This window comes from Eublepharis macularius, chromosome 8 (genome assembly GCF_028583425.1).
Source record: "Eublepharis macularius isolate TG4126 chromosome 8, MPM_Emac_v1.0, whole genome shotgun sequence".
Lineage (NCBI taxonomy): Eukaryota > Metazoa > Chordata > Lepidosauria > Squamata > Eublepharidae > Eublepharis > Eublepharis macularius.
In genome coordinates, this window is record NC_072797.1 from 55,852,394 (window position 1) to 55,868,096 (window position 15,703).

Below are 15,703 nucleotides of genomic sequence, written 5' to 3' on the forward strand. Positions count from 1 at the left end.
CGACTCCAGAGAAGATTCTGCTGGCCCTTCCTGCTCATCCTCTGAGGAGGACTCTGAGGCAGTAGGTAAGGTGGCCAGTCGGGGCTGGGGCTGACTCATGACAGAAAGCTTCGCAGACCTGGGGAGAGACCCTGATGCCACCCTGAGCGGCCTTATGGGTGCCTGTGAGAGAGGCTGGCCACCCCTATGCATTCTTTGCACTGGCTGGTGCTGGTGGTGGGGTTATGCTTGGTTCTGTTCCGTGGTGTTCTCCCACTAGCTGATCCCAGTGCTTGGCTGCTGTGAATGAAACTGGATCTGTTAACCCAAAATGCGAGATTGTCTGTTGCTTTGAGCAGGGGGGGGAGTGTGTGTTATTCTGTGTCCTGCTCACCTTGCTTTTCCTTGCTTCTGGGTGGATTCTAAATCAATGCTTCCATTTGCCCCCCATGGCAGCTGTAGCTTGGCACTTTTGGCCTGGTGCGGCATGGGTGAGATTCTCTGGTGTGGCATTGTTTCTCGCAGGGGAGAAAGGAGGGTGTCTGATAAGGTCGAGTGGGTGGAAACTCAGAAGGCAGGGGGAAGGTACACTTGTGATGGGCTACAAAGGAGTGCACTGCCATTTGAGAGCGTGTAATGGCTGCAGCAGCATTGTCTTCTGCAAATGTGCCTCTGGGAAGTGGATGGTCAGTGTTGTCAGGGGCTGGTTGGGCATGGTCTCCCTGGGAGGAGACCCTGATGCCACCCTGAGTGGCCTTGTGGGAGCCAGTGAGAGAGGCTGGCTACCCCTGTGCATTCTTTTCACTGGCTGGTGCTGGTGGTGGGGCTATGCTTGGTTCTGTTCCATGGTGTGTTCACTCAAGGGGTGAGTGGATGCATGCTGGTGGGTCGGTGATGGGGCATTGGCTGTTTTCAGAACAGCTGCTCCCTCAGAGGGGCATGATGGGCCTTCGCCAAGAAAAACCAAGCATGCCCGCAAAATCCCCCCCCCCAATCACACCTATATGGCTGGGGCACCTCATTCCCCCTTTGACATTCCCACCCCTGAGACTAATAGTTGAAAGTCAGGAGCCTTGTCCTGAACCTTGTCCTGTGTTCCACTTAGTTTGGGTGCTTCCCCCCACCCTTTCCCCTGACCCTCGCCTTTGAACAGTGGATACCTTTGACAGTGTGCTTTGAGCCCTCCGCCATCGAGCCTTGTCCTGTGTCCCTCTTGGTTTGGGCACCCCCTCTCCCAACCCCCAACTTTGAACAGCTGGGGGTGCAGGGGAAGAGCACACTGTTTTCAAGGAAAGTGGGCAAGTTGGCTGGGGGGGGGGAGATGCAGGCAGCTGCACACGTAATGCAGAGGGATCCTGCTCGATGCACACAGTAGACACACAGGCAGCTACCAGCATTTGGTGACCCTGCATGATGCCTTTGACATTAATGAATGGCTGTTTGTGTAAGAAGGTGCAATCGATCCAGCACAAATCAGAACCTCATATCTACCACAGGGGAGTGTGTGGATGTGCTTCGAGCCTTTGTCCACCGAGCCTTGTCCTGTGCCCCTCTTGGTTTGGGCGCTCGCCTTTGGATGGCGGTGGGGGCAGGGGAAGAACACACTGTTTTCAGGGGAAGTGGCCAAGTTGCGTGATCCCTTTGACATTGTGCTTTGAGCCCTCCACCACTGAGCCTCGTCCTGTGCCCTCCCTGGTTGGTGCGCCCCCCCACTCCCAACCCTCACCTTTGAACAGCAGCGGAGGCAAAGGAACAAGATGGAGACAGTCATGCACATAATGCAATAATGATTTACTAGGACAACCAGCAAACCTTGTTAACGTGACAAGATGCAACCGACCGTATACAAAACACAGAATGATGCTTCTGAAAATAAACAAAGGAAACACGCAGTTTCAGACAACTATAAAAAGAACAATTCATGCAATGAAACTTTCAGCGCCTGGCGTGTGTTTCCATGAATGCTGAAAGGGCCTCCTTTCCTTCCTCCAGCATTCCACGGTCATTTTCCTGGTAGAGTAGCCCATCTCCAGGCATGGTCACAGGCATTAGATCCCTGAGTGAACCCAATACCCCGTGTCCCTTGGCCTCACATATATTGTGGAGAATCATGCAGGCAGTGACAATTGTCACCATGTTTTCCTCCCTGGCCTTCAGGTGGTGCAGGAGACATTGCCAGTGCCCCTTCAGATGTCCAAAAGAGCATTCAATCTTGTTCCTAGCCCGAGCTAGTAACCAGTCAAAGCGCTTTTGGCGTGGTGTCAAAGCACTCTTCCCATAGGGCTTCATGAGGCACTGTCTCATTGCATAAGCCCCATCCAAGATGATAAGCAGTGGCACAGAAACGCTGTTCAGATTCAGGGTGGGATTCCCTGGCACAAAGGATCCAGTATCCATCGCTGCATAGATGGCTGAGTTGCAGAACACGAAGGCATTGTGGTTCTTTCTTCTCCATCCCACCTCCGCGTCCTTGAAACAGCCGGTATGGTTGACTGTCCCCTGCAGCAAGATGGAGGAGAAGTTCTTGCGATTGCCGTGCACTGATGGGTATGTGAGTCCCGTCGATTGCCCCAACACAGTGAGGGAAACCCAAAGCGGCAAATCCATCCATTATCTGCAGGGAAAAAACAAAAGGGGTTAGCCCTTTGCCAAGGACATACGTGACATTAGCAATCAACAACTCCAATTTCCCAAAGAAGAAATCCCTGGATGGCAACAATTCTGCAGACGAATCATACCAGATGAGATTGCAAGCCTGCATTACTCATAAAAATATATATTTTTAAATTACGGGGGCGCTTACCTTTCCGACCTTTGGCCTGAGGCAGACCATCTTGGAAAGAAGTTCAACCTCAATGGCGAAGCAGACCTCCAGCACTGTATCAGAAATGGTGGACAGCCCCAAGCTGAAGTTGTTGCTTGCTATGCGGTAACACGCACCAGTGGCCAGACCCCACAGTGCCATGGCCACTCTCTTCTCCACAAAGATGGGCTCCCTCATGGAGGTTCTCTGCAGCTCCAGAGTCGGGAGAAGCACACCCACCAGCTCCATGAAGGTCTCCCGGCTCATTCTGAAGCTCTGGATCCAGTAGTGGTCATCCCAAGTACAGAGAATGATCCTCTCCCACCAGTCCCAGCTGTGCGGGTAGACCCAGCAGAACCTCGGTCCTCCCATTCCTGCAAGGGCATGCCATCGCTGCCGAAGCCTATTTCTGCATGACATGCCCCATCGGCAGTGGGGGGCAGCTGTTGGATGGGTAGAGTGGAACATTAACGCAGCAGCCCTTCTCCTCCTCATGATGTGCCAAAGGTGTGTCTGGCACAGTGCCATTGAGTTGTGCAGCAGGAAAACTACCAATTACGCCATCATAAGCAAAAGTAGTCTCTCAGGCGCCATGGCAGTTTGAGTCACCTCCTCGGACAACTCACTTTTGAAAGCATAGTCGTTCTAGAGAAGTTGAATTTTGGCTCCCAACCAATGCAACCAATGGCCTTCAAGAAACATTCACGGGCAAATGAGCAGGTCTATCACAAGCCACCATGTCGGGAGTGCACTGAATTTGCCCATTGATACTTCAAAATTACGCAAAAAAAAAGGTGGAGACAGTGGGTGGTAAGGCCTCAACGTCAACTTTGACAGGGGCATTTACTGCCCACTGCTCTGTGATTTCTGTGGCATGTGTGAACTGCTGGGAGTGGAACGAGGCAGTACGAGGTGGAACAAGGTGCAATGAAGCTCGTGGCTGGTAAGCAATTCATTGTGCAAAACTTGCGGTATTTTTGCCCATGTGGAAACAGCCCAGATCTCCCAGGATTTACTGGCGTAGGGCTGGCAATCTAATTGGAGGACTATCTAGGTGCCTGCATTCTTCTTAGCCACTTATAAATCCCCACTGATCAGCTAGGCACAGCCTCTGTCTACCGTAGCTAGCTGCAGTGCTGCCCATTACTTGCAACTGTCCCTGCCTCTCCACAGGCCACCTAGCAGCTTCCAACAGGTGTTGTGGGGCTGACAAGCATGTTTTCCATCCTACTGTAACAGATTCTTGTAAGAAGGCCAACGGTCTTGGTCACTATCTCCTGTTTGTAGGTCCTCCATGGCTACTGTTTAAATCATGATGCTATACAAGGTGGATCACAGGGCTGATCCATCAGGGCTTATATTCTTATATTCTTCTGGGAAGCCCATGAGTTCTCCTTCTGTGATTCCTCTCATTCCTATGGAGCTGTCTGGTGGCATGATGGGATGTGCCTGCTTCTTCTGTTGGGTCAGTGTGGCATTTGCCTGTCCAAAAAGCACGTATATGTATTTGTGCTACAAGGGGATTCAGACTCTCACCTTCAAGGAGTCTGGATGGCTGTTGCTGGGTTTGTGCTCCCTGGTCACTGGCAAGGGCACCGTGGCAGCTCTGCAGCTGCCAGGCTGAGTTTTGTATATGAGCTATGTAAAGTGACCTCATGGTATCATTATTTCCTATCTGCTTTCCAAGTTAGTTTTCATGTGCTAAAAGTAAGGGAATGTGAAAGGGGGTTTGGTGTACAGCATGAGTCTTAAACCAATGTTTTAAAATGTGTTTTCTTTTCCAAAAGAGAACGAAAGACAGGAATGCAGCCAAAAAGGCTGCATGGATCAAATTCACATTGCACAAAGAGAAAGAACTTGGCAGCAACACCAAAGAGGAAATGCAGTCTGTGTTTGCGTATTCTTTGGCTTTGAGTGCTTACAGTTCACTCCTGATATTTGCATTGGCTCTTAATTATGTTAAGCAGTGTCATCTTATTACAGTTTTCAAATGTGACAAGAACCTCAAGTGAACTCAGGCAAATAAATGCATCATTTGAAATTGCTGCTAGCTTTTCAAAGTGGGCCAAGTCTATTCTGTTTCACTAGCTGAACTGAATGGGGGTGGGGAGAAGGGAAACTGGAAGGACCCAGAACGAATAGTCTAGTGCCGTAAATGACTGATTTTATAATCACTTTTGTGAATTATCCTACATAATCCAAACTACCAACAACTTTGTACCATGACTGGAAGACATGTTGCTGCCATTAGAATTCCTAGTATTTCTCACCAAGTCATTCTCGAATCTGGTGAGCAAGCAATGTGAGCAGAACCTTGAAGGGCCTTGGCCTCCATAGTGCAGGTGGCAGAGGAGAACCCACATTTCATTCAACACTAAGGTAACTAAGTCCAGCTAGGGAAATTTCAGGAGATTTGGGGGTGGTGCCTAAGGAGGGCAGAGGACAGGGAAGTAAGGGAGCTCATCCGAGTTGTGATGCCATATAAACCATCTCTGTAGCCTAGATACCAACTGTAATGTGAAGGGACTCCAGGCCCCACAGGGAGATTGCCAACCTTATTCAACATCCCCTCTAGGATGAAAGAGGCTTTAAGGGGACTCTGCCATCATAGTAAAAAGGGATAGCCCTGTACTATACCTGCTCCCTGTGCCAACCAACAGGGGCTGTCAGGCATGGCATAGCAACCACCAGGAGACTGGGGAGGCAAAGACATAGGAAGCTGCCAGCAGCGATGTGATGAAAATCCCAGAAGTTATGTCATACCTTCTAGGAACCACTGGGACTTTTATGGTAATACCTTTCCCCTTCTTTGGTAGAAGACTGGCAATCCTACAACCAATCTTTTCCCCATCTAACCTAGAAAGGGCACTCATATGGCACAGCAAGACCCTGCTCCAGACTTTCTAGTGAGATTGGGATTTCCTTTACACTGATTAGACTGGAGGAGTGAGCTGTTTCCTTTGTTGCTTAGTACCATTTTTATGACTGTACTTGATCACTCTGTCCCAGTCTGGAACACCTGGCATTTATGTAAAGAATATGGTAGAGAAACAATAAATTTCTTGTGTTTTTGGATAGTGCATGCTAGGGCAGGGGGCACTAACTTCTGTACATATTTCATTGAGATGCCTATGTTAATCTGTTGCAGCAAAAACAATCAAGACATCTACTGGGGCATAAACTTGGTCTGATGCAGGAATTGTTTCCCTTGTTTTGGTAACTGAACAGATGTTCCATGTGGATAGAATGAGGTATGTGGGAAAGAAAAAGCATGATTAGGATGGCAATCTCCACTCCCAACCTGCATGTTTACAATGGAATGTATGTAGAGAACCTATGCATGTACAAATGTGTGGTCCTAATTTCATAGACAGAATCTAACTTGCTTACAGTGGAAATGCGTAGATTTGACTACTCGTTGCAATGAACTCCATATATGGTAGATAGGGGCTAATGCATCTTCCCTCCCCTCCCATGCAGTCATTCCATCCTCACTGAATGTCAGCAAAGGGCTAATCTATATAAATAAAGTCAAGTGTCTTGACTGACTTATCAATGCCCAGCCCAACCTCCTGGACCTAGAAACATGAAATTTGGGGAGAACATTCCTTTCATGATGTAAACACCTATTAAGAAGGGATTTTAAGAAATTCGCCCCCTAAGGTGGTAAAAAGGGGTAAAATGTGTTTTTCCAAAGGGATTCGGCTTCCCTGTGTGGCTGGCAGGTTGCTTCCTGCTTGCGCCCCTGTCCACTACCAGCTCAGCCACTCTTCCCTGATTGAGCCAGCCTTTCAAAGTCATTTGCATATGCAGGATGATTGGGGCTCACAACATTCCACACCTCATCCCCACCCCCAGAGACAGTTAGAATACAGAGGTCATTTGCATATGTGGTCTGATTGGTCCTCACCACCACCACCCCATTCTAAATAGTATGCAGTTGATATTGGGAGTCATTGAATGTGACTTGAGGTAAAATGCACCTCCCAGTCTTCCCCTGAAAGTTCACTGAGGGCCAAGCTACACATGACGAATGACACTTGAACAGCAAGTGTATTTCTCCCTGTTCACTTGCCCTCCACTCAGTCCACTTGCCGTTCAAGTGTCATTCGTCCTGTGTAGTTTGGCCCTCAGATTGCCAATCTCCCTGCGGGGCCTGGCTTTCCAAACAGGAAGGAGGGCTAGTAAGAGTCAGTGGGAGAAGGCCAAACAAAACAAAACAAGTCTCCACCTAGTTGCAGAAAACAATTATTAGACAGACAAATCTCCATGGGAAGAGAACTCCAAAATTTTGACACCTGAAGTTGAGCCTCTGAAGATGACCAGAGTGGTCAGGTAGATTAATATGAAAATATGTTAGTTAGCATTGCCAAGCATGGACTAGCAACCAGTGGGAGCCTGGGGCAAGGGGTAGGGGCATGGAGAGTGCTGTTGGACAACTGCATTACATAATTCCCAATAAAACCCAGAAGTGATATCATGCATATCTAAAAGCAAGGAGTTTTCAGCAATTCCTAGAGTGAACTGACACACCTTCCAGGATTTTCATGAAAGTGACATCATGCCGTCACCCAATGGCAATTTTTTAAGACTGGAGTGATATGGTCCCTGTGACCCATGCCACTTATTGACTTTCCCTATTCACATACTGCAGATATTAACTGATGAGGTATTGACTTTCAGAAGACTCTTCTTTTTTTCACAGCTGGCCATAAAATGGCTGTGGGCTGACCCAAGCTTTCAACAATGCTGCAGTTTCCTGTTTGTCTTATAAAACTAGATAATGGGGAAAACAAATGGTGCTCTCCGCAGCATTTGATTTAGTATGGGAGGGGAGAGGGACATTCAAACAGAAGGTTGTTTGTCAAACACAGGATAGTACTAAATCATTGGCAGAACTTCCATATATAGTCTTATATATATAGTTTGGTGTAGTGGTTAAGAGCACGGGACTCTAATCTGGAGAGCCGGGTTTGATTCCCCACTCCTCCACAAAGCCAGCTGGGTGACCTTGGGCGAGTCACAGTTCTCTTGAGCTCTCTTAGCCCCACCCACCTCACAGGGTGATTGTTGTGGGGTAATAATAACACTTTGTAAACCGCTCTGAGTGGGCATTAAGTTGTCCTGAAGGGCGGTATATAAATCGAATGTTATTATTATTATTATTATTATTATTTAAAAATATTGTGAGTAAATTCAATAAATAGCAGTAACAAAAGAGGCTGCTTTTCAGAGTCATCTTGAAAGGAGAAAGCAACAATTTGCAGAAAGACCTCCCCCTAATTTAGTCAAAGGAAGAGCATCTAAACTGCTCATCTCTTCATGTCTGACTAGGTAATTAGACAGGTAACTCCTGTTTATGCTTACTTGTTGTCATAGACCAGTACAGCACTGCAAGAAAGACTCTCTTACCATAAATTATCAAAAAACAAAAATAATGGCCTTCGGTAAGAGACAGAAGTCTAGAACCTGGACCATCGATGGCCACTTGACTGAACAGGTAAAGACCTTCAAATATCTTGGTGCAGTATTTCATGCCTCTCATTTAAAAAAAGAAATGCTCATATTGTCCACTCAGCAGATATTGGGCAAAAGTCGGCTCACCCCCCCACCCCCAATGATTTTAACCATGACTTTTGACTAGGCAAAACAGACCATAAAACAAAGGATATTGGACACTGAATGCCAGCTTGAATTAGGGAGGGTCCTTACTTTTTGTTCCCTATGAACACCAGATATATAATCAATCTGGATGCCTATCTGTCTCTCTTGGAGGTGCATAGTCACAGGAGGGCCTTTATACTTGCAAGGTGTGCTGCACTCCCCTCTGCTGTTTTAAATGGGCGGTTTAACAGAATTCTCTACGAGAAAAGGCTTTGCCCTTGCAATGAAGGAAAATTAAGGCTATAGATCACGTTCTTCTATGTTGTCCATTCTATCCAGATGCCCACATCAAACTCATCACCCTTTTGATCAATAGAATACCTGGAAGAATGAGCTTGGAATACATTAGACTACTTCTAGAAGATAGAAATCCAACAACTACAGCCTCCGTCGCAAATTTTGAGCAATAGCTTATAAAATCTGTCAGATGCTTTCATTATCAGGGTTTATGTAAATACCACCCTTTTAATGGAAGTGGCGGGGAGGAGGGCAGGGCAGGAGGGAGTGGAGGAGTGGCCGCGGCCAGCGACACGTACGACTCGGAGGGGGGTGGCCATGTCAGTTGGTGGCTGCGACAAGGAGCTCGACGGAAGCAGCTTATTTTGACAACAAGAGGGTTGCAAAAGTCTGTCAGCTAGCACAATGGACTTCTTCAACAGGAACATCAATTTTTTTTTAACTATTTATTTTTCATTTTACAATTTACAATATTCATAAATACACATAACAATAATACAAGAAACAAACCTTGGAACGGTCAATAACAATAACAAAGCCAATGTAATAGACTACAAAAACAGTGCAAGGAGGAACAGTGAGGAGATATCCTCATAATATAGCTAAGAAGCTAAATGTATTGATGTCAGCATTAGGCAGTTGATTAGTATTGTGTAAGTAATTCAAAAAGGGCAACCATTGCGTAAAGAATGATGACTGATACTGTGGTTTATCAATAGAATGAAGGTGGTCTGCTATTTTTTCCATAGTAAAAATATCCCATACTTTCTGAACCCACTGTTGTAGCTTCGGAAGCTTGTCTGATTTCCAGTGTGCTGCTAGAAGCATTTTTGCAGCAGCAAGTAACATAAAAATTAAATTTTTCCGCACCTTTGGTATGGCAGGGTCTTCCCAAAGACCCAGCAAAATTGATTCTGGAGTCATGAGCAGTTCATAATCTGTAATCTCCTTAATTTTCCTTGAAATTAAGTCCCAGAATGATCGGATCTTGGGGCAAGACCACCACAAATGGATATAGTCACCAATTTGACTGCACTTTTTCCAACAGAGCGGTGTTAAATTGGGATTAATTTGGTGTAGGAATTGAGGAGTCATGTACCATCTTGACAACAATTTAAAAGAAGACATTTTGATGTTGATTGCGTTCGAATTTAGGGGCTTGCCAGACCATATTGTGGACCATTGCTCCTCTATTAAGGGGGTACTGCAGTCCCTATTCCATTTCAATTGGTACCTTAATGAGGATTGATCATTCTGTGAGTTGAAATTAGCATAGATGCTAGCTATGAGGCCTTTACGATGAGGTTGTATTTTTTTTAATAAACGTTCAAAATCTGTTAACTCCCGTTTCAAGGAGTCGACAAATAGTTGGCTGCCTATAAGATGAGATAATTGTAAGTATTGATACCAAGGGACCACAACCTCTGTATCCCCTTCTATTTGCTCCTTAGTTAGGATGGCCCCATGTTTGGTGATGTCAATGATCCTAGATTTCTTAATTACCTTCCATTGCTGAAATGAAATTAAATCCTGACTTGGTGGAAACCACGATTGGTCCAGGAAGGATGATGGGGTGAGGGTGTAGGAGCTAGATAGTTTCTTACCCTGTCCCATACAGATATAGTAGATTTCAAAAATGGATTGGCAAGAGTTTGGGTAGGCCTGTGTTTAGGGTCTGTCCAAATTATATCCTTTAGATCATGGGGAAGAATATGTGCAGTTTCAGCATATGTCCAGTCTGAACTATCTGAGGAATGCAAAAGAAGCACTATGTTTGCTAGCTGTGCTGCCATATAATAACATTTTAGGTCTGGAATAGCCAAGCCACCCTTTTTGGTTGAACGTTTCATAGTTGAGGAACATCAATTTTGATGCCATCTTCAAATTTTCCCACATCTCCACATCAACCCAGCAGCGCCTGAAGAAGGTCTATGCTAGCTTTGCACTATGCATGTTTGTAGCAGCAGCTAGTGCCTACATCAACCTGGTAACTCAGCTGGTGCAGTTTGGACTGTTGACTAATGTGGGATCTTCTGGCCTTATGATCTGGCTGATGGCCACACCCCATAGGCGGAAAACAGAACAGAAACGATTGGGCATGCTGGCAGGCTTTGCCTTCCTCTCCAGCGTTAACCTGGGTCCTCTGCTCAAGATGTGCATTGCCATCAACCCTAGCATTATTCCAACTGCTTTCATGGGCACAGCCGTGATCTTCAGTTGCTTCTCCCTGAGTGCCCTTTTTGCCAAGCGCCGTGCCTACTTGTATCTGGGAGGCTTTCTGTTCTCTGGCCTCTTCCTGATGCTCTTTATGTCCCTGATCGATATGTTCATGGGCTCCACCTGGCTTTTCACGGCTAACCTCTACATTGGACTCATGGTCATGTGTGGCTTTGTGCTGTTTGACACTCAGCTCATCATTGAGAAGGCTGAGAGGGGAGACCAGGACTACATTTGGCACTGCGAGGATCTCTTCCTGGATTTCATCAGCATCTTCCGAGAGCTCATGACCATCTCGGGCATGAATGAGAGCAACAACAAGAAGAAAGAGAAATGAAGGAACAGTGGATGCCTGTATGGAGCCCCCTTTTCTCCCCTGACCCCTTGCCTCTTTCATATTACAGTTTTAATTAATTATTTTAATTTTGTTCTATTCTTACTAATAATTTTAACTTTGTAATTTTGTAGTGTTCTCTCTATGCTGGTCTTTGACTGTATAATAAAAATTTGATTTGATTTGACCAGTGTTTGACTCCTCCTCAGATGAAGATGCCAAAGTTTAAGAGGCGGAGGGAGCTGGGCATCTACTGCCACCACAGAATGAAGCAATTGAGGCATTTTCAGGAGTCCCCTTTGATGTGCAGGAGGAGCCCCAAAAATTTGAGTTAGTCTCTGGGGGAAAACCCTGTCTTAGACTCAGACCCTGAAAACCCCCAGTCCTGTTGCAGCACTCACTGCCATAACCAGGCATGACATTAAGTACTAGTAATCTGTTCTTGGAGGGGTGTGAGGCCAGGATCCTCAACTCCTTGCAGTGTTATTTAAGGCCACAGCCTTTCCTGAAACAACATCCATGTCATCCTGGTGGCTCCAGCTCCTGCCTTGACTCCTAGATCTCAGCCTTGAGCAGGACAATTATGAGTGTGTGTGCTGATCTCTAAAATACAAACAATATAATAAAATACACATACATAAAGACTAGCATGTTTTTGTTAGATTTTAAAGGTTTTTAAGATTAGTTTTTATTATGTATTTTTTAACCAGCTGCCTAGATTTCCCTAATGGGGTCAGAAAAGTGAGGTATATATTTTGTAAATGAATAACTTGTAATTATTTATTTAACTATTTATATCCTGCATTTCTTTGTGGTTCCAGGAGCTTTACAAATCATAACTGGAAACCTCACAATTCAAAACCAACAAAATAAAAGTATAAATATCCCCCCTCCACTAAAGCCGTGGCCAATAAGATGGCCATGCAATTGAAAGATTTAACCTCCTCAAAGTAAGAAGAGCTATGATGGAAAAGGTGCAAGTTCTGGTTGATGCCAGGCAGGCTACCTAAGATCAAGGGATTGGCTCCAAGATCTCATGCATGGAAGAGACTAGTGGAAACCCAATTTTCTCACTACCCTGCAACTTTCTGCTACTCTACCAATCTGCTTCTGGGGGTTGTTATATGTGTGCATTTGGTATAATTTGCACCCTGCAAAGAGCAGCCACCCTGAATGTGCATACAGTTTGTGCTTACACACATATATGGCTCTGTTCACAAGTGATATTGAATGCAAACAGCTGGGTTGCCAGGTCATCCCAGGTAAAACCAGAGGGAGGGGGTGCAGGGCCTGGGGGCGACAGAGACTCACCTGAGCATGCATACCAATTGTGCCAGGGCTGAGTCAGTAACAATTGACCAAAATTAAGCATTTTGGGGCAGATTTTTAATCAATTGACCCTGATGTGATCTATCACTGCTGGGTTGCACTGGAAATGACATCATTGGCTGGAGGCATGGGCATGTGTACACCCACAACCCCGACTTGTGTCCTGGCCTGCCTTCCACCATTTCCCAGCTATTTCCACCTACCAGCCTGATGAGTAGACATGGAGGGGCAACAGCTAGGACTGGGGGATCCCCCACTACCAGTGGGGAATGGCATCCTCAGCACACAGGCAGGGGAGCAATGTTGGTAGGTGCACTTCTCTCCCCATGAATGCATAGTCAGCCTGCAAATGTGCCCCAGAGAGCACTTCATTCAACCAGAAAACATCTACTGGTGGTCCCTGGCCCTAGGGAGGCTTGGCTGGCCTTTACCAGGGCCAGGGCCTTTTTGGTCCTGGCCCCAACCTGGTAGAACTCTCTGTCTGAGGACACTCGGGCCTGCCAGGATCTTGTATCATTTAGGCGGGCTTGTAAGACGGAGATGTTCCACCAGGCATATGGTGGAGGCTAATTTTAGCCCATCATTGCCAAGCCTTCCCCCGGTCTCCCTCTACAAGGGGTATGGAGAGTCCACTCCCGTTGGTTGCCTCGAAAGGGGCACAGTATTTTATCTGTTTTTATCATTGATTTCAAGTTGTATTTTAATCAATGTTGTACCCCGCCCTGAGCCCGCTTGTGGAGAGGGCGGGTTAAAAATAAAATAAAATAAACAAACAAACGAATGAATGAATAAATATATTGAGGAGGGGAGTGATGGCTCAATGTAAAAAACATAGGATTTTGAAAAGTCTAGAGCATCCCGCAACATGGTGACATTGCTTCCATTTTTGCAGACAGAACTAATGGCACAGCATCATGAAGTGCTATTCCAGCCCTTCCACATACACCTCACGGTTCACTGGAGCAAAGGCACGTAATGGGGAGAGGGGCACTTGGCAACCCAATGTTGTATGTGTATAAGGCTGCAGCCTTTTTCACAGTAGTTATTAATTAAATTTACTTAAAATATTTTAGTGGTACAAATGGATAGTAAACAATTTAGTTCTGATTCTGAAACTGATGAAAAATAATAATTCACTGCATTTTTTTTAAAGCAGTGGTTCTCAATTACCTCCATTCTTGTATTCCTTTATTCTATGTATGGGAGATTGTGTTTCTCCCATACATGACTGAAGGAGGATCTTCTATAAATATAAGTATTTTTTAAAAAAGAATTATTGTTCAGAAAGATCATTGTAAAAGTTGCTTCTCAGGATCAACCCATCAAACAATGAGACTTCTATTTTGATGTGTTTTATTTGCACAGGTAATATTTATAGCTAACTCCTTCATTAGTACTATACATCTGAAGAACTTCCAGGAAATGACTGCGTCTAGTTTCATCCCAAAGAGCATCTTGCCTTGCATTTTATTCACTTCCTTTATCCACAGTAATTGATATGTTCTCAATTTATTGGTGACATTATTTCTGCTCCTTATAAATCACTAGTTTGCCCCCCCTCTTTTGCCCTCTTTGTTATCGTTAAGATAGGATGCTAATACAGGATCCCTCCCCAGGTTTACAAGAAATTAAATCTCCAAAAAGTGAATGAATGCCTCTCATCTCTAGTGCACCATCCATGCAAAGTCATGTTCAATAAAGCATGATGAACTACTAAAACACTAAGATTATGAAAGTACAGCCTGAATTTTCACACACCAGAGTTACTGTGATATGTTTCAAACTGTTGTTAGCATCTTGTTTCTGGTGCACATACTTGCTAAGGTATGAACATGAACACAAAAATACTACAAACACTAAAACACAGCCTGCATTTTCATACACTAGAGTTACTGTGATATATTTTGAACAGTTAGCATTTTGTGCAGCAATTTCATTTTTCTGTAAGCAAAATAACATTTTAGTTGGCAACAAATGGATGACTTTTGCAGAATGAATGAATGTGTCCTACAGGAAGCAGAGCATAGCTATCAGCAATGGGGGAGCCTCGCTGTCTTAGCTAGTGATCTCTTTCTAAATAGTGGAGTTACAAGCATGTCTTTAAAATGTTGGAGGCTCTGCCAATCATTTATGCTAAACTATTGTGGCAGCTTTTTTGTTTCCTTATCTGTTATATTGACAACACATATTACTACAATCTCCATAAAAAACTTCCAAACACAGAGTCTGTTCAAAGCAACCATTAAAAACCTGCACAATTAAGAGAGAGGAAACAGCATAACAATCAGTTAAGAACTTCAGTGAACATAGCTTCCAATTAAAACATCAGATCATAAACAACTTCGTCTTCCAGAAGGTAGAGAAGGAAACAAGGGGATCTGTTATCTTGGACCTGATTCTCACAAATAGTGAAGAACTGGTTGATAAGGTGAAAGTAATGGGCACCCTGGGTAGCAGTGACCATATACATTTTGGAATTTCACATCCTTGGGGTCCCTTACAGCTCTACATTTCTATGGTTCCATAAACAAAATGCTGATAATAAAAAAACAGTAAAACAACAGACCAAGGAATAAAAGAATACAAAATAGTGTGTTGCATCCGTAATGTTGTTTCTGCAGTGTCACTCTCATTTTCTTGAACAGCAGGGGAAACTGGCATATCAGAATGAGAGGAACTCATGATAAAAATGTTGGTGCTTACCACAATGCAAGTTATTAGGCACTGAGTATCAGACCAGCAGTGATGTGATAACTGAACTAAGGACTTAAAAAAAATTATCTCACACCAGCTGTTACAAATTTGTTAAAAACTCACTGGCCATTAGGAGGCTTGACCTGGAAAAGAAAGTGGTTACATTTCACAGACATCATGAGGCCTACATTGGAGCAAGTTAGAAATTTAAGTACTGGTTTGATTTCAGATTGCATTTAACATCTGCAAAGAACTCTGGCAATGTTAAGATTTATGAGTGCCAATGGAAGAATTAATGATATGCTTGTTGAAAGCTTTCCTAGGGCTTATTTTAAAGTTAGAAACAAGGTCTACTGATTGCAGTGAGACTAACTTATAATTATGCATTATAACAAGTGTACAGTAGAAGGCAGGGATCCCAGAAATAATTTTTTTGAGGGGGAGGG

The 15,703-nt window shown here is 44.7% G+C and overlaps 1 pseudogene; it reads left to right on the forward strand.

Annotated features, from left to right (window-relative positions):
- Nucleotides 1-2,834: 2,834 nt before the first annotated feature.
- Nucleotides 2,835-11,289, forward strand: LOC129335110 (bax inhibitor 1-like; annotated as a pseudogene).
- Nucleotides 11,290-15,703: the final 4,414 nt, after the last annotated feature.